The sequence below is a fragment of the Lathyrus oleraceus genome, chromosome 5, assembly GCF_024323335.1.
Source record: "Lathyrus oleraceus cultivar Zhongwan6 chromosome 5, CAAS_Psat_ZW6_1.0, whole genome shotgun sequence".
In the NCBI taxonomy this organism is placed as follows: Eukaryota; Viridiplantae; Streptophyta; class Magnoliopsida; order Fabales; family Fabaceae; genus Lathyrus; species Lathyrus oleraceus.
In genome coordinates this window covers 143,509,889-143,534,625 of record NC_066583.1, presented here as the reverse complement: position 1 = coordinate 143,534,625, position 24,737 = coordinate 143,509,889, and positions in this window count along the sequence as shown.

Here is a 24,737-nt window from a genome sequence, read left to right as displayed (position 1 = left end):
ACGGGGCACCAAGATGACAAACCATCAACCGCCGAAACTCACAAGGAAACACCCATGCTGGGAAACTGCTGCTGGAGAAAACGAAGTTTTCAACAACACTCTGCTTGCGACTATACTGGGGGAACAACCCCAACAACAACTCTGTTTGAGGAACAACCCCAACAAAGATCTGAAGAAAGAAGATACCACCAAACCAGGAATATGAACCAATGTCCTACCTGTTGGAAATCATGCCACCCTCGGGAGAGCACTGAGATATTCTTGAGTATCCTTTCAATCTTGTGAATGTTCACTTTGTTTAAAACAATTTTTTTGAAAAATTTTGATTTGTTTAAAACAATGATATTTTATCAATTTAAAACACGCAAAACATTTGTTGAATTGAAACAAATAAGAGTGCAAATAATTGGATAAAAGCTCAAATTGATTTGATGGAATGGTAGCCTGCAAATGGCAAGACTCCATAGATCTGTACAAATTTGAAATCAGTGATATATATTGGAAGAGGGCTACATTGAACATAATGATCCTTTCTCTACCAATTTGAATCTCGATGTATTCGAAGCTTCGGTTGACGGCGAATCGAGAATCTTCTGACGAAATGACGACTGATGAACAGAAAGTCTTGTCAGGATGCAGTTACTTGCCAAATCCCTAATTTTCGCCTAGATTGCCCCAGAGTGAGGTACTCAATCTAGCGGGATGCAAATATTCTCTTTTTTTTCAAGTCTCTAATTTTTGCCTGGATTACCCTTGCGGGTTTTCCACCGAGACGCTCATTTTTGCCTAAGCCGCCCTTTCGGGTTTTCAACTTAGCGAGCTATTCTGTTTTTTCATTTGCATATACTCTTTTTTTTTAGGCAAAGTATCTCTTGACTGCATCTGAATTCACAGGACGAGTGAAATCCTCCCCATCCATTGTTGTAAGCATTAAAGCACCGCCTGAAAAGGCTCTCTTAACAACATATGGACCCTCGTAGTTTGGAGTCCACTTGCCCCTGGAATCGGGCGCGAAAGACAAAACTTTCTTGAGCACGAGGTCACCTTCTCGGAACACACGAGGCTTGACCTTCTTATCGAATGCTTTCTTCATTCTCTGCTGATATAACTGACCATGACACATGGCAGTTAATCGCTTCTCTTCGATCAAATTCAACTGGTCATAACGACTCTGAATCCATTCAGCATCAGGCAACTTGGCTTCCATCAAGACTCGCATTGATGGGATCTCCACCTCTACTGGGAGAACGGCTTCCATGCCATAAACAAGAGAAAAAGGGGTTGCCCCTGTTGAAGTGCGTACAGACGTACGGTATCCATGCAAAGCAAATGGCAGCATCTCATGCCAATCTTTGTACGTGACAGTCATCTTCTGGATGATCCTCTTGATATTCTTGTTAGCAGCTTCAACAGCCCCATTCATCTTAGGTCTGTAAGGAGAGGAGTTATGGTGTGCAATCTTGAATTCAGCGCACAACTCATCCATCATCTTATTGTTCAGATTGGATCCATTATCAGTAATGATCCTCTCTGGCACACCATAACGGCAAATCAGCTGGTTCTTGATAAGCTTCACAACCACCTGTCTGGTTACATTCGCGTATGAAGCGGCTTCAACCCATTTGGTGAAGTAATCAATCGCTACGAGAATAAACCGATGCCCGTTGGATGCTTTCGGCTCAATCATGCCGATCATGTCGATTCCCCACATAGAGAAAGGCCATGGTGATGAAATCACATTCAAGAGTGTCGGAGGAATATGAATCTTATCCGCATAAATCTGACACTTGTGACATTTCTTCACATACTTGCAACAGTCAGACTCCATTGTCAGCCAATAATAGCCCGCTCTCAACATTTTCTTAGCCATGGCATGTCCATTGGAATGAGTACCAAATGAACCCTCATGGACCTCAGTCATCAATAGGTTTGCTTCGTGTCTATCCACGCATCTGAGCAAAACCATATCGAAATTCCTCTTATACAGCACTTCACCACTGAGGTAGAAACTGCCTGACAACCTTCTCAAAGTTTTCCTATCTTTCACAGATGCCCCAGGCGGGTAGACCTGGTTCTGGAGGAAATTTTTGATATCAAAATACCAAGGCTTGTCATCTTTCACTTCTTCGATTGCAAATATGTGAGCTGGTCTGTCCAAGCGCATCACAGTAATATTGGGGACATCATTCCACCGTCTGACCACTATCATGGAAGCAAGCGTTGCAAGAGCATCCGCCATCCGATTATCCTCTCGAGGAATGTGATAAAATTCAACTTCTGTAAAGAATGTTGAAATTCTCCTTGCGTAATCTCTGTACGGAATGAGACTTGGCTGGTTCGTCTCCCATTCACCCTTGATCTGATTGACAACTAGGGCCGAATCACCATAGACATCAAGATACTTGATTCTCAAATCAATGCATTCTTCAAGTCCCATTATACAGGCTTCATACTCCGCCATGTTGTTCGTGCATTTGAAGGTTAACCTTGCTGTAAATGGAATATGTGAACCTTGAGGATTAATGATCACTGCCCCAATTCCATTCCCATATTGATTAACAGCGCCATCAAACACCATCGTCCATCTGGAACCAGGTTCTGGGCCTTCATCAAGTGTAGGCTCATCGCAATCTTTCATCTTCAAATACAGAATTTCCTCGTCTGGGAAGTCATACTGAACAGACTGATGATCTTCAATCGGCTGGTGCGCTAGATGGTCAGCCAAGATACTACCTTTGATAGCTTTCTGAGCTCGATACTCAATATCATACTCAGACAACAACATCTGCCAACGGGCAATCCTCCCAGTTAAAGCAGGCTTCTCGAAGATATACTTAATCGGATCCATTCTGGATATCAACCAAGTTGTATGATTTATCATGTACTGGCGCAAACGCTTAGCAGCCCAAGCTAAAGCACAGCACGTCTTCTCAAGTGTAGAGTATCGAGACTCACAATCAGTAAACTTCTTACTGAGGTAGTATATAGCAAACTCCTTCTTCCCTGATTCGTCTTGTTGACCGAGTACACAACCCATCGAGTCTTCAAGAACTGTTAAATACATGATCAGAGGTCTTCCTTCTACAGGCGGAGACAAAATCGGAGGTTCGGACAGATAATCTTTGATACTGTCGAAAGCTTTCTGGCAATCCTCGGTCCAATCATGAGACTGATCTTTCCGGAGGAGCTTGAATATCGGCACACATGTGGCAGTCATGTGGGATATAAATCTGGAAATGTAGTTCAAGCGGCCAAGAAAACCTCGGACTTGCTTCTCAGTTTTGGGTGCAGGCATCTCTTGTATTGCTTTGATCTTTGCAGGATCAACCTCAATACCTCTTTCGCTTACCATAAAACCCAACAATTTGCCGGAACGGACTCCAAATGTACATTTGTTCGGATTCAGGCGAAGTTTGAACTTTCTCAAACGCTGAAAAAGCTTCAACAAATGCTCAACATGCTCAACTTCCGTTCGGGACTTAGCGATCATATCATCAACATAGACTTCGATCTCCTTGTGCATCATGTCATGAAACAAGGTAGTCATAGCTCGTTGATACGTGGCTCCGGCGTTCTTCAAACCGAAGGGCATCACTCGATAACAGAATGTTCCCCAAGGTGTGATGAATGTTGTCTTCTCCATATCCTCTGGTGCCATCTTGATTTGATTATATCCAGAAAATCCGTCCATAAAGGAAAAGACTTTGAATTTAGCTGTATTGTCTACCAACATGTCAATGTGTGGTAGAGGAAAATCATCTTTTGGACTAGCTTTATTCAAATCTCTGTAGTCGACGCACATACGGACTTTTCCATCCTTCTTAGGAACAGGCACAATATTGGCCACCCATTGAGGATATGTCGAAGTCACCAGAAACCCCGCATCAATTTGCTTCTGAACTTCCTCTTTGATCTTTACTGCCATATCTGGATGAGTTCTTCTGAGCTTCTGCTTCACAGGCACGCACTCAGGCTTCAAAGGCAGGAAATGTTGCACAATATCTGTATCTAAACCCGGCATGTCTTCATAGGACCAAGCGAAGATATCTGAATATTCTCGTAGCAAACTGATCAAATCTTCCTTGACAGACTCTTCAAGAAGTGCCCCGATCTTCACCAGACGAATACAATCCTCAGACCCCAAGTTGACTGTTTCCAAGTCTTCGAGATGCGGCTGAATGATCTTCTCTTCGTGCTCAAGGAGACGGGTAATCTCATCAGGAACCCCCTCAACGTCATCTTCTTCTGCCTCAAATACAGGGAATTCAAAATTGGGAGATAGCGTTGGATCATTATGTTCAGTGGGTTTTAGGATCAATCTGCATAATGATTTTGGTTAAGGAAAAAACTTCAGCATTTAAACAAGCAAACCATTATGCAGATGAAAAAATGTTTGCTCTTTTTTTTTGTTTTTATGGTTTTTTTGTGATCACTGATTTCATGCAGAAAAGCAAAAAGTGAAAACAAAGGAAAAACAAATGTTAAACAATGCATTAATTGAATGAAAACATCATTGTATTAAATGCTGCCAACAATGTCATCACTTCTCCTTTTGGCATGGGAGAAGGTTTTAAACAAAATGAACAATTTACTCTGATCTATGGATGACTGTAGGAACATCTACAGCGACCCAATTGTGGCAGACACCACCAGGAATAACAAAATTGTTCATGTCCTCTGCTTCTTCTTCTTCAATGATAGCAGCAGCTTCCTCTTCTTCAGGTTGATCAGCATGGATGAATCCTCCACTTGTGAACAGCCCTTGCTCATTGCATGCCCCAGAACCATAGCCAATGCCAGCCCGGGATTTGTTGTCTTCAAGTTCAATCACCTTCCCCAAACCAGCAACTGCACCACATTCAATGGCCAGCTTAGCATCACGGTAGGAGGTGAATGAATGAGACTTCTTCTCGATTGGTTCATCAATAGATAAAGCTTGGAACTGAGTTCCAACTTCATCCTCTGCGTCAATGTACGAGAAAGAAGACAGATGGCTAACCAGGAGAGCCTTTTCTCCCCCTACTACGACCAGTTTCTTGTTCTTCACAAATTTCAGCTTCTGGTGTAGGGTGGATGTCACGGCGCCAGCCTCGTGAATCCATGGTCTGCCTAAGAGACAGCTGTAAGATGGGTGGATATCCATTACTTGGAAAGTGACTTGGAAATCACTTGGTCCTATCTTGATAGGGAGATCAACTTCCCCAATCACGGTCTTGCGCGACCCATCAAACGCCTTCACAACAACCCTACTCTGCCTCATAGGAAGACCTTGATATGACAGACGAGAGAGTGTGGATTTCGGCAATACATTAAGGGACGATCCAGTGTCTACCAACACATTGGACATTGCATCAGATTTGCAATTCATAGAGATATGTAAAGCCATGTTGTGGTCTCTTCCCTCCTCGGGGAGATCAGCGTCACAAAAGCTCAAAGTGTTGCAAGCGGTGATGTTTGCAACAATGCTATCAAATTGTTCCAGGGTGACGTCGTGATCAACATATGCCAGGTCCAAGACCTTCTGCAGAGATTCCCTATGGGGTTCTGAATTCAGCAGTAGAGAAAGAATAGAAATCTTGGAGGGCGTGTGTAGAAGCTGGTCTACAATGTTGTACTCACTCTTTCTGATGAGCCTCAGCATCTCATCAGATTCTTCATCAACAATGCCACTTGGGCCAACTGAAGAAACAGGAGTTTTTTGTACGGAGGAGGAAGGCTGGGCAACAGCAAGTGCCGGATTCTGAACATTCACAGCGGTTCCCACAGGGCGCTCAACGGCATCAGAAACAGTAGCCTTAGCAGGCGCAGAAAACACACGACCGCTTCGGGTCAACCCACTGACATCAGCAACAGTGGTTACGGAAGTTGAAGGCAAAGGCACCTCGATCCCATCCTGGACAGCAACAGGATTGTACCTGAAGGGTACAGCTTTGTCAGATGAATAGGGCACAGGGCCAGCTGGTTTAATAATCAAAGAAGGGGAAGCCTTCGACTTGTTGCTATTGTAACGAATAACAACTGGCTCGGGCAGCTTGAACACTGGTGAAATGACGTTCACTTCAGGTTCGACTTCATCAACATTGCGATTCTGCAGAATCTCAATGGTACCTTCATTCAACCACTTCTGAAGTTCTCTGCGTACTTGGTCGCAACCCAGACGATTAACCGAACAAACGCGGCACTTGTCGTGGTTATGCTCCAAATAACTGTACTGACACAGCATCTTATGTAAATCAACCAACGACTGCCTGATGTGGCTGACATACTTGACCTTGTACCTCCCAAGGCATTCTTGAATCATGTTGACAGATTTCCCATGCGCAGGCAATGGGTTCTTGGTGACGTTCGGGCTTGAGTCCTCAAAACTCAGGATTCCACTTCTCATAAGGTCTTGCACCTTAGTCTTCAGCTGGAAGCAATTCTCGATATCATGGCCCGGAGCACCAGAATGATAGACACAGTGTAGGTCAGGCTTATACCACCACTGAGGGTTGACCGGTACAGCCGGAGGATCTCTCGGAGAAACCAACTTCCGCTCTATTAGAGAGGGATATAACTCCGCATACGACATAGGAATCGGATCAAAACTGATCTTCTTCCTTTCGTAACCCATGTTTGCTTGATTACTCGTACTCCCACGAGGCTGGTAAGCCTGTTGCTGTGGACGAGATTGTTGTTGTTGGTACTGCGGTTGTTGATATTGTTGCTGATGCTGATACTGTTGATGTTGATATTGTTGATGCTGAGGAGTATTGTCCTTGAAAACAGGTGCTACGTGAGCCACCTGGTGCTGATGACTGACATGTCGTGCAGGATTCCTCTGAACAGAGGGTCTTCTGTGTTTGGGCTGAGATTGAACGGCATGTGCTTCACCTTCTTTCCTCTTAAACGCCCCATATCGTTTAGAGGAAGAGCTATCATCCTTAGCCAACCGTCCTTCACGGACACCTTCTTCGAGACGCATCCCCATGTTCACCATCTCGGTGAAATCAGAGGGAGCGCTTGCTACCATCCGCTCATAATAAAATGAGCCAAGAGTCTTCAGAAAGATCTTGGTCATTTCCTTCTCTTCCAGCGGTGGAGTGATTTGAGCTGCCAGCTCTCGCCATCTCTGGGCGTACTCCTTGAACGATTCCTTGTCCTTCTGGGACATGGACCTGAGTTGATCTCGGTCAGGCGCCATATCGACGTTGTACTTATATTGCTTGACGAAAGCTTCGCCAAGGTCATTGAAAGATCTGATGTTGGCGCTGTCCAAGCTCATGTACCATCTGAGCGCGGCACCAGATAGACTGTCTTGGAAATAATGAATCAGGAGTTGATCATTATCAGTCTGTGTTGACATCTTCCTGGCGTACATGACCAGGTGAGCAAGCGGACAGGTGTTCCCTTTGTATTTTTCAAAGTCCGGGACCTTGAATTTGATCGGTATCTTGACACCGGGAACTAGGCAGAGTTCGGCTGCAGACTTGCCGAATAGGTCTTTGCCTCGAAGAGTCCTCAATTCCTTTCTCAGCTCAAGGAATTGATCGTTCATGGCATCCATCTTTTCATGAACGTCTGCGCCCTCAGATGGCTCGGAGTGATAGATGATGTCGTCTACCCTTGGCATGGTATGCACGACAGGAGGAGCGGCGATAGGGACCGAGCTAGACGCCGGCATTTGAGCGAAGGTTGGCGCAGGAATATCTGGCATAAAACCTGGGGGCATGCCCCAAGGAAACCCGGGCGGCATGGCATTGGGCGCGTGGGTGCTGACTGGCACTGTAGAAGTAGCTACCTCTGAAATGACTGTCCTCTGAGCAGGAGTTGCAGGCGTCGGAGCAGGTTGATTCTGAGCGGCAAGGAGTTGCTCCATCAAAGCGCCAAGTCTGGCGACCTCTTCCTTCAATTCTCTGTTCTCTTGTTCCAACTGCTCCATGATTCTTGCAGAGTTGACTCGTGTATAATACCGGTGAATCAGCTTGTCTTCAAAATAAATGAAGAACAGAGGTTAGGACAAGAAGACCAGAAACAAAGGGTACCTGTTTATGCAAGAATGATGCATGAAATGCTTGTGCAAATGCTTTGTTTTCAAGGAACCCTTAGGGTATTTTTTGCAATATTTTGATTAATTTAAGCATTTTTGATTCCTTATGGAAAACATTTCATTCAATACATCAAGACAAAAAGTACAGCATTTTAAATTACAAAGAGAAAAGGTAAATGACATCCTATGGATCCCTAAAAGCTCGGGATGCTGGAAGACGAGAAGTGCACAACTTCTTGATCTCTCTCTCATAGGCCGCTTCCATGTCAGCTTTCTCCTTTGCAAGTCGATCATACCTCCTCTTCCAGAATTTGGAAGACTGAGGAAGCAGAGAAGTCCAAGCGTCGTTCGGATCATCGATCACTCGGTGCTCGAGGAATTCAATCATAGCGTCCTTCTCCTTGAGCTGCTGCAGCAATTCCTCCCTCTCACGGATCCAAGCACGCGAAAGGTCTTCTTCTCTCAACTCCTCTACACGTTGGGTAGGGAGGGTTGAAGGCCCAGCCACATCCAACGGTGTAGGTCTTGGATAATCATACGGCATCAAGTAGGTAGCAGCCCTCTGTCTGACCCAAGAGGTGTATGGCTCCAAAGCAATGCAGTTCTTTGGGCCCAACTCATTCCTACTCTTCTTGTGAACGCTGCGCCATGCACGGACAAATCTGGCTTTCAGGCCTTGGGGATCTTTACCCTCCTGAAAGAACACACTTTCTAACAGAATGCTATTAGGTTTATCCTTTAGGGGGAACCCAAGCTGGCGACGTGCAAGTATAGGATTGTAGCTGATCCCACCACATGTACCAAGAAGGGGCACATTAGGGAATTCACCACAATAGTCGATGATCTGGACGGTATCGCACACGCGATCATACCAAGTGATATCATCATTGGTGAGAGACATGAGTCTCTGAGACCACCGTAGACATCCCTTGTTCTCCTTGAAAGTAACTGTCTGCGGCAAGTGCGAAATAAACCACTTGTACAGCAGGGGTAAACAGCAGACAATGACTCCTCCATTCTTCATATTCCTCAGGTGCAAGGAGACATATGTATCACCCAACAAAGTCGGAACTGGATTAAGAACCGAGAAGATCCTAATGGCGTTCATGTCCACGAACTTGTCGAAATTGGGAAATAGCACCAATCCATAGATGAGTAACGCGAATAGAGCCTCAAAGGCATCCTCACTCATGGCCTTCCCATAAAAGGTAGCTTGGGCAATGAGGAACTCGGAAGGAAAACCCTGAATTCCGCCTTTGGTAGTCAGGTTAGCTCTAATCAATTCTTCATCCATATGCAACAAGCTGGCAATCTCTCGAGCAGATGGAATATCCTCTAAGCCACTGAACGGCACTTGATCCAGAATTGGAATCCCAATGAGATGAGAATACTCCTCCAAGGTTGGCAATAGCTGGAAGTCCGGAAATAAGAAGCAGTGATGCAACGGATCGTAGAACTGAGCCAGAGTACTCATCAACCCTTCGTCAACCTGAGTGGTGAGCAGTGGTAGAAGCTTCCCATAGCGAGCTTTGAAACCCAAGGGATCTAGTACATACGATGTCAGATTCCTTAACTCTTTTACATCGGGCTGTCTAAAGCTGTACTTCTTTGTATGACTCTTTGGTCTTTCCATGTCTGAAAATTTTGCAAATAAACCCTTTTTTAAGTTCCTTGAAAATCTTCTTTTTGTGATGACATGAATGCGGATGAATGCGTGAATGCATGAATGCAACAAACACACTCAAGGATCAAGCAAAGCACACCAAACAAAGGTCGTGGGAAAGCTCTATGTATCCCTAATATCAATCATCCATTTTGGTGGATTTAGGTTTTCACCTTATCGACACCCAAGTTCCATTGATATTAACGGTACATGAACCGGTTCAGACATTCTTAATATCAACCAGCCGCTTTGGTGGATTTTAGGTCTTACACCTGATCCGGGATCCATTGATATTAACAATGTTTGAACGACTCAACCACGAATCACGGGTTTGTTGAGAGTCACGAGCATGGAGTCTCGGTTAAGAACCACACAAAGGGAGTGTACTAGGGTTTAAACCTGCCAGACATGTTCTATCAGAGGTTCCCATAGTCATCGTTCCATCTTTCGAATATTATCGGAGGAACGAATACTCGTATTCCAAGAATATTCTCAAGAGAAACTCTTATGAGTGTAGTATCGCGTAACAATCGTATCAGAACTGACATCTGAACGACCTCCGCACTACGGTCCTAAAAATAGGCCAAGATGGGTTTGGTAAACTAAGGTCCTTGGCTTCTGCGGAACATGATTGAAAGAATAATGCCTAACCACAAATAACTTGTGTGACATTATTAATTCAACATGACCTCCACCAAGTGAATGGACTCGCAAGTCAACTGGCTAAGGAATACTCCACACCAGTCAACAAGACTATGCCATTCTCCTATCCTAGAGTGCACTCGAGTTCGGGTATAGAACTCACCTCACAGATCACCAAAGCAAACAACAATTGTATATCAAGCAATTCAAACATTACAATCAATACAGTTATCCCAAATTGTACAAAAATATGTCAAATAACAGATAATAATATAGCACAACAAGGGTGAAAAGTAGGCAATACCACCAAGGATCGATACTTTCCCCAGCAGAGTCGCCACTTTTCTGTAGCGGTGTATTCGTCGCTATATGATTTATCGATTAAACCATAAGCAAAGCATACAATGATTTTCGAGTCGCCACCGCACTTTTATTTATCCAAAGGACTGGCTAAAAAGCGAACAAAAGCCTAAGAAGTTTTACACGTAGAAAACTAATAAAAGATCAGAGAGTCTGGGTAAGGGGTAAATTACGCAATGGGAAGGTGTTAGGCACCCACTACGTCCTAGGTACTCCTAGGGAGCCCTTTTCACACTTGTTGTACTAAATTGTTATTTGTTATGACATAAGTATTGTGCAAACATGATTGGGATGATGAGAAAAGAATATACAATTTTATTATTGGGTTTGAACGGATGAACCCGCTGCCTACGTACCTTCCATCAAAGGTAAGGATCAAAACGCCGTAGTTCGGCTAAAAGATTTCCAAAAGGTTGGTGGATTCAATTTTAAACAATAGCACTGAGGCTTTTCATTATCAATGGGAGAAAACTCGACCAAGACCAACATCCACCATGCGAGGATAGCTTCGACGTACTGGAGGGGTTAACCCTGTTTTTAGTACGGAAGTCTTACTGTCGACTCACTAAGGATAGGCAAGATTTACATCAACCGCAATGATAATTGAAACCTATGGCTAATGCATGAAAAGATTAACAATGGACAAAGCCAAAACAAGTGAATGAGTGAAGTTAATTGATTGTGATTATGAAAGTGAAGTCAAAGTATGATTAAGATTGATTTGAAAGAAGTATTATGAAAATGGAGTTTGAAAAAGTCAAGGACTTGGGTCCAGGTTTTTAGTTTGGAAAACATGAAGAAGTTTGCACAATATCTATGTCAAGTTTGAAAATTGAAGTGTGAAAAGGTTTAGGACATAATGAGGATGAATGGATGGATATGGATTGTAAAACTTCTTAGAAGGTTCACTTCTTGAAATCATATGGGAGATGATTTCAAGTGTGTCCTTTGGAATAAGCAATGGATAATAATAATGTAAGCAAACAAATGATTACCGGATGCCATTCAATGGTCTTACTCCAATCTCACAAACAAAAGCGGATACCGGATACCACTAGATGGATTTACACCAATCTCCTAAAACAAAACTGGATATCAGAGGCCACTCAATGGACTTATACTAATCTCCTAAAACAAAATGAAACTTGGATACCGGATGCCAATCTGTCTGGACTTATACCAATATCCAACATATGATCATAGGAAAGCAAATGCCAACTTGCAGGGACTTACAATTGCATCCTCACATAAACAAACAAAAGCAAAACATGGATGTTAGATGCCAATCTGTCTGGGCTTACTCTCACATACACAGTATGATCCTAGGAAACAAATGCCAACTTGCAGGGACTTACAGTTGTATCCTCACATACAATCAAACAATGTAACAAGCAAAGATAAGATGAGTGGCCAAGGTAATGGTCTCATACTCACTTCCATATCATAGGAGCAATGGCCAATGGATGGTCTTACAATTGTCCTCAATGGGTAAACAATAATGATAATGTCACAAAGACAAATGAGATGATTATGCATCAATGAGCAATAAATGATGGTAAATGCATAGAGCATACAAGCAAACATGTGTATATAAAACAACAATCAATCAATGAAAGCATTCAGCACACACTATCACCAAACAAGGAGGCTCATACAAAAGGGTTAGGCATTGAAGCCAACTGGAATAGGGTCACAGGTGCTCTTAACCTTGCCATTGAGGGGCTAAGGTGAAGCAGATGAAAGGATATGAGGGGTGTGCCTCATTGCTCTTATCTCTGGTCAGAGAGAGCATTTGAATATCAGAAGGTGTGGGAGTTCAGAAAGTAGGAACTCTTTCCACAGATTATTGACTCGATAGATCTTGGGTTTGGATCTCGATGCTACAACCATGTAATGGGAGCAAGGAGAAGACTCACAGAATAGTAGGAGATAGGTTGCTTATCTCTTTGATCTACCAATTGCCTTATTTAAAGGACTTTTCCTGCTTAGGGACAAAAGTAAACACACACAAGCATTGCCTCTTAAGGAGGACTTCAGACAGTTGCCTGGCCAAGTAACAGGCCAGGTCTTCCAGACTACATGAAGAAAAAGGGATTATACCTCAAAGCAAATTGCTATTAAAGCAAAGCAAAGCAAATTCAAAGAACTAAGCAACTAAAGGTACCTGAAATAGTCAAACAGAATCAGTACACAATTCAAAAGTTAAAGCAAAAGGAAGTAGGAATCAATAGTCAAAACAAACAGACAAATGTGCAATGCACAAGTCTCAAGGCATATGAGACAAGCAACCTACAAAACAAAGAGGTTAGCTCATGATAAACAATCAAGCTCAATCAATTTTGTATTGTTCTCTTTGAAGCATTTGCTTAACCTGAAAACAGGAACTCAAACATAAGCCACAGGACCACTAGGACAAGCCTAGGGTCAAAAGAGGATGATAAAGTCAAAACAGCAAGGGATATCCAATCAAAATCAAGTTTAAACAATCAATAAGCAAACTCAATTGGTCCCACATTCATATCATTCATCATCATGATTTCATAAGCAAAAGAAGTCAAAGCATGGTAAATGAAAGCTCATAGAAGTCAACAGCAAGACTTAGCTCAAAACCAATCATAATCAATTCCAAAAATCATCAAATAATTCATGATCAATCATAATCCACATAATGACATGCATGCAAAATTTCAGCTCAATTGGATCATGGGAAGATGGTCAATTAAAATCAGGAAGTCAGAATAATTTCAAGCATGCACAAAGAAGTCAAACATACATGTATCAACTTCAAAAAATCATAACTAAATGGAAACAGATGAGAAGTGGGTGGGATCAACACCAATGCAAAGCTTAAGATGTCTAGTATGCACACGTAAAATTTCATGATCATCCAATAAAGTATGAGAATTTCACAAAAGATTTGGCAAGATGTGTCACACAAAGTCAACATTTGACTAGACAGGGGAGAAAAATCTCAAACAATTAGGAAATGGCTCAAATAATTCCAAGAAAATTCACATGTAAACTAGACATACAAGAGTAGGTTCATGCAAAAAATCAGATCAATTGGAGGTCAAGAAGCATGGTAATGAAATTCATGAAGTTGGGCATCAATGGTGTGACACAAATTGTCACACCCTAATTCAAAAAATCACATCTCACAAACCAGCAATGATAAATTCACAAACTTTACACCAAAATCAACATGAGTGTGTCTAGTTTAAGCACAAAAAATTTCAGGACCAAAGGATGCATCATCATTATTTCACAAAAGAAATGGCAAGAGGTATCAATTTGGCATACATGTCAAGAAAACTCATACCATTTAAAATTCAGCCAACCAAAAATTAATTAAAAATCATAATCAAATACTAGACATCCATGTGAAGATTATGCAAAAAATTTCATGATTTTTGGATGAATAATGAATGAAAAATGAATTGTTGAAGTTTGATGAATAATTGGATGAAGTATGAACAAGATAGCATGGCATAATGGTCAACGCAATGGTCAACAGTGGCACTATTGTAAATAGGCGCCCCACTAACTAAAGCTGTGCGTTTTGGCCCAGAATTTGAAATAATTTCATTGGTTGGTGAGGAGAAGGGGCCATGCACGTGAGAATGTGAAGAAAAATTCTGGGCAAACATTTTGAAAGCTAGGGTTTCACATCTTCATCCCCAATTTGAGTTTCACAATTTTTCTCCAGAATTTAAAATTGGCCATACCATTGTATTCATCAAACATCATACAACAACATCCTAACATTGGTTTTTATTGATTTGAGCTATCCATCAAGTTATATGCAAAATAAGTTTGGCTCATCTATGTTTATTTCAAAATAACTCAAACATCATTTGACCATTACCAAAACTAAGGCCAGCATTAAACTCAGCATTGAAAGACCTATTCAAAACATGTGTCAATTTTAAAAAAGGTGGGAGTGGAAAACTCACCAGTTTGGAAGAGCAGTTGTGTTGCTGATGCCTTTTGGTGGTTTTGAAGTGAACAGCTGCACCTTAGGGTCCCAGATGATGATTGATGAAGTTAGCTTTGCTTGAGATGGCTTGTTTTTGGCATCAATTTTGGACTGTCATGGCTGAGGCCTTTTCTAAAACAGTGCTAGAACAAATGCTTCCAAGTGTGAAAAATGTGATTGCAATGTGCTCATGATGTTGCCTTGATGATGAACCAACAAAACAAAGTCAAGGTGTTTGGAGTTTGTGGACTGAAAAATGAGAAAGTGTCAAGGTGTGTTTTTTGAGTGAATTTCAATGGTTTGTGGTTTGTTATGTTATGTCGGTTTGGTGGTTGCAAGGCAGGGTTTGACAGTGTGGCAAATGAAGGTTGCTAGGTTGCTGCTTGTGTTTGGACAGAGTGAATGAGATGCCAAGGCCAAGGGTCAAATGCAGGGTTTTAGTGCTGCTGTAGGCAATTGATTTTACTGCAGTTGGATGGTGGCTGGCAAGGTAAGGCAAGGCTTAGGTTTTAAAACACAAGGCAAGGCCCAGTTTGAAGGAGGTTTTTGGTGAGTGAGTTAAATCCAATGCCTTGTTATGTGTTGGCTACTGTTGCTGTTTTTCATAGCAGCAAAATGGTGAGGAACCTTGTGCCAGGCAAGGCAAGTTGTGACAGGTTTTTAGAAGAAAATGCCAAAGGTCTGTACCAAGGCCTCAGTCAAGTTCTCCTGTATTGGTTTTAGTTTGTTATGTTTTGACAGAAAATGCAAGGTGAGGGCAAGGTGAATCCTTTTGACAGAAATTGCAAACAAAAAATGCCAACCCTGTCTCAATGAATGTGTTCTGTTATGTAGTTGTGGTCAGGCCATTGCCATTCCAAAAAGGACAGCAGGAACATGTACAAGGTATGGTTGGTTTGTGGCAGCTGTTTGGAATGAATGCCAGGCCTTGTCACTTAGGAATTTTTGACTGTCCTCCTGAAAAATGCACCAAGGTCCAGTTTTTTTTAGGAAATGAGGTTTTGCTGTTTTTTCTATGACAGTACCAGGTATGCCCTTTTCTTGTGTGGCAATATGACAGAAAAAATGGGAAAAACTCTGCTGTGAGAGTACAAGGCAATGGTATGGTCTCTCCTTTTGGAAGTTCCCTTGACAGTCCCCTTGAAATGCACAGCAGGGTGAGGTTTTTAGAGAGTGAGTGGTATGCAATTGGTTATGTGGCTGTGTTATGTGTGTGTCCAAAACAGAAAATGATGGCCCAAAAATTCTGCTATGTGAGAGTGGTACCAGTATGGCTCATGAATTGGATTTGTTGTAAACATGTCCTTTTTTGCCAATGTTTAAGTAAGCTAGTAAGGCCATATGTACTTGTTGGTTATTTGGCTGCATAATGAGGTCTCAACATGACAGAAAAATGCTGCATAATGCTGCTGGTACAAGGCATGGTTGTGGAAGCATGGACAAGTATGGTGAAATTGTACCTTTCTTACAATTCAAGCAACCAAGCAATGGCCTCATGTACTGCATATTTTGACTTTGCAAACACATTCTAAATGACATTTCTGAGCTTTCCCAATTGGCCAAATGTTGAAAAAATGTTTATATCAAAAAGTCAACTCTTGGTCAAACTTGCATTTATGAGAAATGTCAAAATATGCCATTTTGATTGGTGAAGTTTTGGCTCATGAAATTTATATTTTTGGAAAGAGGGGATCAAATGTGACTTGTAGGAAAAAACCCCACCAAAATTGGCCAAACGGTTTGAGAGATATGGCCCTTTGAAGTTCAAGATTTTCTGAAATCGATTCGATCATAACTTGCCAACCACACATGGGAATTGAGAGTTCTTGGACTTTTTGGAAATGGGAGAACAAGATCTTCAACTTTCATGTTGGGCAAAAATTCATTTGAAGCTTGTATCATGATGTAAGTTTGAGGATCAAGACTTTCCATTTATGGCAGGTTTCAGTTACAGGTCCAGTTTCCATTTCTGGAAATTTTCTGTTTGACTTCAAATTCTTCCATGATGAGGTTGGACATGACATATGAGGCTTGTATAGACATGAATGAACTCCTTCAAATCAATTCCATCCATCAAATCACTGATTAAATGGCCAGTTGACCAAGTTTGACTTTCTGTTGACTTTTCTAGGGTTTTGCATGATTGAACCACTTCTGATGAATTCCAAACCCTAATTCCTTGAGACCTTGATCTCCAATGATGTCCCAAGTTGTGTGAACTCTTGATTATTGGTCATGGTGCCCAAATTCTGCAAGAATGGCCATCATCCATTGCTTTGACTGACTGTTGACTGTCTTTGACCTAATTGCTGATAATTGCTTCAACTGCAAGCAACAAGGTTAGACTGACAATATTTTTGTACTTTTTGGATGATAAACATATGAAAAGCAATAATATACAAATGCAAAACTTGCTTGGTGATCAAGAACCACACACACAAGGCAACCTACCCACTAGGAGGGAAGCAAAGGCATGCAATGATCCTTGAGGCTATGATACGAGATGATATGGGCCATGAGGGATCTTAGGGCCAAAATTGGGGTCTTACACCTTGTACAACAGGGTTCTCAATAGGGATCCAAACAGGATGAGGTTGAGCTTGATCGTTCACTTGAGATGAAGTGACATTTTTAGTGACAATAATCCATTGAATGTTGTCCTCTTTATTTGTCAAAGATATAATAGCCTCCATGAGTTGGTCTAATTGGTTCTTCACCAAGTCAACATCTTCTCTTGATGCAAACTGGTTTTTCCCTCCAGGGACCATGATCTTTCAAAAGCTACTTCGAATCCGATATAGGTGTCAGGAAATCAGCTACGAGTTATGGACAAAGGATGGATGAGTTTTTTTTGGTATTTTGGATTGATATGCAATGCATGATGACGAATGAAAATGCAATGATATATGAATGGATGGAATATGATGCCATATATTTTTTATATTTTGGTATGCAAAAAAAATTTCAATGTAATTATAGTTAGGATTTGGGGTAACATGAGTGATTAAGAACAACCTAACAGGTAGGTTTCTTAGCATATAGGTCTAAGCTTTCTACCCATAAACCCACCCATTGGATAATTTCTATGTTTTTGGATAAGGTTCCTAGAGTCATGGACTATAATCGTATCAACGTCATACAACAAGCTAGATGCTTTATGACAAGAGTGAAGAAAGGTCTCTTCTGAGAGGGATTTCATGTTGGGTGCAACAAGGAGAGACCCTTGGAGTCCAACATTACGCAACCACCAAGGAAGAAACTGGTTCTAAGAGGAGCTTCTAGAGTCATGGACCCTTTACGAATCAACGTCATGCGACAGGCTAGCTATATTATAACAAGATCTATAAACAAGTATACTCTAGGGGAGTCTTCATGCTAGGCATGCAACTAGTGGCCCTTGGGGACTAACACTACACAACTTCCAATTCTAAACTTATATGTTCTCTCTTCTTTTTCCAAAACTCGGGTGTAGAGCTTTATTCATGATATCAAAATCCCAAACCCACGCATAAATATATACAAATATATATCAAAATGCATAGAGAAAACATATAAAAAAAGAAAAAACAAACAAAGCTGACACATATATGAAAACATAACTAAATTGGGGTTGACTCACTTAGGGGTGATTCTTTCCCCAATAGAGTCGCCATCTGTCGTGCCTAGAAAAATGAGAACATGGCGCCCGCGGGATGGATTGAACAGAGTCGTCACCAAACATTTTTTATTCCCAAAATGAGAAAGGGGAAATATCGATAAAAACCCTAAAAGAAAGGATAAGATATGGTCATCACAACCATTATCAGGGTTCGGGAGTCATTTACGCAAGGGGAAGATATTAACATCCCTCAGGTCTATTGTACTCATTGGGAACCGTTTAGTTAGTGTCGAATGAATGTTAGTTTATGTTAGTTTCTAATCTTCTAATTATTTGGGATAGAAAAAGAGAGAAGAGAAATGTTTTTGAAATTTATTAATGAGAGAAAACCTAAAAAGGTTTTTATTATTATGGGGCATAAGACTAAAAAAAAGATATTTTATTAATGGATCTGACAAGATTTCACAATCCTGCTCCTATGTATCTCCGGATGCAATAGAGAATTCAAGGCTTACGTAGTTATGGATAGAAAATGTTTGTTTGTTTGTCGATTTTAGCGAAAGCTATTTTGTATCAGTCGACGAAAACATTACTTACCCAAAATAGGTGAGGAGCAGACGTATACATCACATCGAATGGATTTACAAATCAACATTCGAAAAAACGTCACTTATCTTAACTCAACGATTGTGGATGAAGCATTGTTTTGCATCATCTTAAGATAAAAACGTCTTTCGTTTATAAAAAGGGTTTTAAGATCGCATGACAGCTAGAAAATAGTTTGATTGGTTGAATGTTTTTAATAGGTGAATGACATACGTTTGATGAGAACAAGACATAAGCCTCAAGATCAATCAATCGGGGTTCCATCGGAATGCTAGATTCCAATGGTCTTTTTTCATTCAAGATTAATTAAGAAAATTATTTGATGGAGAACGAAAGCTTAATAAGAATCAATTGTTCACAGAGTTACGCCAGAATGCTTGATCCCAACTGCTCTTATTTTGTCCAAGTTAATTAAAGTGTTTTAAGAAACGAAAGAAAAGAATGAACGATTAACCTAAAACGTCTGGCTCGGGACCGATCATTCGAGGGTTCTACTGGAATGCTAGATCCTAACAGTCATTTTCTTTCATGTTTATCTAGAAAAAGAGTTAACATTGTGTTTGATTTTAAGAAAAATCACTCGATGTTTGATCGAGGTTTGATTCATAGATTATTTGAGAAATGGTTTTGAAAATAATTTGAAGTTGGTGAAATTTTAAAGACTAACTTGATGTTGATCAAGTGCTCATTGTAAGAAGGCCCAAGATAAAGTCATGGAATCGGAATCCAACCGAAATCAAAAGCAAATGAATTTGGCTCTAAGGCTAACTTAAAGTGAATCCATGTAGGAATCACTCTATAATAAGTCGAGCAACGAAATTTATGCGTCTAAACGATTTTCGAAAGCTAAATTGAATTATAACTCCGAAATCGTAACACAATAATAGGCAGCAGAATACAACAACATCCCACATATACAGTATTTTCATTATTCAGTAGTATTATCAAATTATTACACTACAATCATCATAATTGAAATAAAAAAAATAAAAAAAATACAACTTACCTTAACAACTAAAAGATCCATCTAGTATATTAATGAGAAATAAATTTTTATGCAAGTTATACCTTAGCAATTTAAAGATCCATCTAATTAATAATTAACTTACTTACATATATATTAATGTGAAGTAAACTAACACAATATATGTCTTATCAGAATCTAAAAAAATATTAAAAGTGGAAGAAAACCTATTTATCGAAAAAAAATTATCATGAGTCGAAAGCCTCAACAATATTAAATATATACATATAATGGGCTCATTTGTCTTTACGGGAATAAATTGACAGAAACTTAAATAAATAAAAAATGGCATAGATAAATATAAAGCAACTAAAAAAATCTATTTAGTATAATGAACACAAGATTTTCTATAGAGATAAATCCATACAAACTCCATTTAACATGTTATAATCAAAATTAAACCAAGTTTTATTTTATTTTATAGAGAAAGAACACTACAAATCTTATCAATAAAACATGAGATTTAGAGATAAGAAAATACCACTACAAAAAAAATCAAATGAGGGGGTTGTTATGAAATAGTGAAATGAGTGGTAGTAGAATGAGAGTATGAGAGTTACTAAGTGGGGAAATTTTTAGAGAAAAAGCTTCCGAATTTCATGAGTAGGTCAGGTTCTCCCCTCAGCCACTTTCCTTTCTATCTTTTGTCTTTTAGTTCAAATGTGTGAGAGAGTAATCGATTGTGCAGCCGTGGATTAGTTCTTAGTGTGTATTGGTGCTCATGTTATTTCTTGCAACATTATTTAATATATATAGTGTCATATTAGGGTTACTAAGTTTCAAAAATGCCAATAGTACCCTTAATCTTTATTTTAAATATAAATTCAATTAAAACTATTTAAAACTAAATAAAATTAAACACTTTAAAATAATTAAAATACAATTAAAATAAAAACACCAAAAATTCTATTTATTTTTTCTAAAGCTTTGACAAAAACACAAAAATAAATAAAAATTGAGCGTAAAAATATTCAAAAAAATAAATTGAATACACCAAAATGATCAGCGCAAAATAAACTTCTCAGAAACATCCAGATTTTGATCAAATTTTGAAATAAAAAATGACCGGTTAAAATGTTCATACTGATAAAAAATGCAACCGAAAAAGTAGTCGAAAAAATAAAACGAGCACGTCAGGTTAAACTACACAAAACATAGATTAATAAAACTGATGTATGTAAACTTGGTTTGGAGATTTTTCGCCCGCTATTTTGACGCACATTTGAAAATTGATTCAACCGGTCAGCCTGTAGATCCAAAAATTTATTTCGACTGATATTTTAAACACTACGCAATATGGAATGCATGTTATACTATGCAGAGATGCAACAACTATGATGAATATATTGAATCAACGATTTAGGATCAAATCGAGGTGTGACACCAATTTCCATAACACTTTATCTTCCATTCCTCTTTTTGGAGATTGGTCAACCAATAAAGATAGTAGAACCATAAAACTAGGTTGTAAATTATACAAATGATTATTCGGTAACCCCATATCACCCCAACATCAATCATTATTAACCCAATCATTCATACCCTGCACCGATTCCTCTTTCTTGGTATTGTCTTGATACATTCCATCCTTGCTTGACTGCCAACTAAGACAATCTTCTTCATTCAGGTTGTTTAAGGGGATCTCCTTTTATGTATGCTTTGTCTATAGCTAGAAAGGTATTATTAAGCTAAGTTTGATTCCAACAATTGTTTTCCCTATCAATGAGGCCCCTAACTCCATTGGTCATTATCTTTAAGGGCCTTTGTGTTAGGACTTTAAACCTACATTAGGAGGGTATCCAATTGCCTTCCCATATGTTAATATTTTGACCATTCCCAATGGTCCAACATGTACATTTTCTAATAATATCAATCATGTGAGCTAGACTTCTCCAACGATAACTGGGGTTTCTACCAACTTTAGCCTTCAGAAAATCGTGACTAGGATAATATTTGGCCTTGGGGATCTTAGCCATAAGAGATTGAGGTTCTGTGTAGAGCCTCCAAATTTGCTTAGCTAGCATGGCTTCATTGAATTCACGCAAACTCCTAAAACCCAATCCACCTTCATTTTTGTTTTTGCAGAGATACTCCCAACTTTTCCCGTGAGTTTTATTCCCCCCACGAATATCTAGCAAGCATGCTTTCCATTTTGTCAATGAGACATTTGGGAAGGAGAAACAAATTCATAACATAGGAGGGAATGCCCAGAGCCATATATTTAATCAGAGTTGCTCTGGCAACGTAGGATATATGTTGGTTGTTCCACATATTGAGTTTGTTTCTCAACTTATCCAGTGGAAAATTGAAGCTTCTGACTTTGGATTTTCCAACTGTCGTAGGAAGACCAAGGTAGTTGCTTATTTTTGTAATGGTCGATATGTTAAGAGCATTGGTGAAATACTGTCTTAAGTCATTTGGGGTACAACTGCTGAACATCATTTGTAATTTTTGGAGGTTAATTATTTGCCTTGAACTGTCCTGATACTTTGTTATCAAGTCCTTTAGAGTGTTGGCTTCCTGTTTGTCCGCTTGGCAAAAGATAAGACTGTCATCTGCAAAACACAAGTGAGTAATTTTAGGATCCCTTCTAGCAATGGCTATACCTCTAAACTTGTTAGCTTTCATGACATTATTAATGAGATTTGAAAAAACATCAACGCAAAGTATGAAAAGATAAGGGGAAAGGGGATCTCCTTAAAGGATTCCACGAGTAGGTTGAAAGAAATTTGTATGGTAGCCATTGATCAGAATAGAGAGATTAAGAGTGGATACACATTCCATAATTAACTTGGTAATTATGTTAGGAAACCCAATACTGCTTAGAGTTTTGTTTATGAAGTTCCAATCCAGTATGTCATTTGCTTTTTTCATGTCCAATTTAATGCCAACATTCCTTTCTTCCTTTTAGAGACTTTGTTTATATTATGAAAGGTTTCAAAAGCCACCATAGTATTATTTGTTATAAGTCTTTTATGAACAAATTCACTTTCGTTTTCACTGATGAGGTTACGAAGGATGGATTTTATTCTATTGTCTATGGTTTTAGTTATGATTTTCATGATAACATTATCGAGGGCTATGGGTCTATAATTTGTGGGTTTTGAAGGGTTGTGCTTTTTAGGAATGAGGGTAATATAGATCTTGTTAAATCTTTGGATACTCTCTTGGTTATTGAGAACTTTGAGGATGTTTTTGGTGACTTCCTCTCCCACTATCTTCCAATAAGTTTGGTAGAATCTATCTGGCATGCCATCAGGCCCAAATGTGTGTGTATATATATATATATATATATATATATATATATATATATATATATATATATATATATATATATATATATATATATATATATATATATATATATATATATATATATATATAAGTCAGGATTCGTTGACATCAGATGTAAGTCTAAAACTCTTACACCAAATCTCAATTGTTAATAAGATTGAATCAAATATGTTCGTTTTCAGGATATTTTTATTCCTTGGAAGACTTCTTGTTCTGCCATTTTTTCTTTGACCTCTTTGACTGGGAACAAGTGTAATGTTTATGTCGGTTCCGACACGAGGGCATTTATGATTCTTAAGAATTTTTCTGTTCAAATTCATCCTCCAAGGCCCAAAATTTTGAAAGAGGTTTTGTGGTGTCCTTCTATGGTATTATAAATTAAAGTTAACATTGACGGTGCTTCCGGTGGATCTCTTATTAAAGCTGCTTGTGACAATATGTTTGGTAATCATCTTGGGCAACATTTAGGTAGCTTTGCTTGCAATTTGCCTTTGAATAATGCTTTATTTCCTGAAACCATGACGACTATTTTGGCAATGGAATTAGTTTTTTCTTGCAATTGGTGTAATCTTTGGTTGAAGTCAAACTTTTTTTTACTTGTTATAGCTTTCAACAACTCTTCTATCGTGCCATAGAAGCTTAGAAATCGACGAGACAATTGTTTGTTGATGATGAATGATTAACAACCCATATATTTAGGGCAGGAAATCATTGTGCAAATAAGCTAGGTAGTTTAGGTTTAACGGTTACTAATTTTACATAGTGGTCGAATATATCCTCTAATGTTAGTTTTGATTTCAATCAAAACAAACTTGGGATTTCTAATTTTAAAATTAGACAAGTTTGAGGTTTTGGCTTTATGTCCCCTCATTTTATACCTATTTTTATTTTTAATCTATTGGGAAAATGCCCCTTATATTTTTAAAAAAGGAATCAAACCGTTATATAAAATAAAATAAAATAATAAATATACATTACCATTTCTTTTTCTTAAAAAATATGTTAAAGGATTTGAATATATATATATATATATATATATATATATATATATATATATATATATATATATATATATATATATATATATATATATATATATATATATATTATGTTACTAAGTAATTTAAATAAAATATATTGCAAAAGTAACAACAACTTTTTTAGTAAAAAAAAGTAACAACATTTTTTAATGATTTTATAACATTTTAATAATGACCTTCACTCCCATTTTCGATTTTTTATTTAAAAAATCACTTTTTTTAAAAAAATTCTAAAATAACCAATATTTCGGATTTCGGATAGAGTTCCGAAATAACCACGTTTCAAAACAGATGCATCAGATGAACTGGTGCATCCATTTTAAAACAAGAGGAGGCGCCACTGGTGCTGACGCATGCTTTTAAAGCATTGCATGGAGGCACCATCAACCATGGTGCCTATGCTTGGGCTTTGGTGTATGCGCCAATTCATCTGACGCATACACCTTTGTATTTTTTTTTTAATTTTAATTTTTTTAATTTTTTTTAATAAATAATGAAATATAAT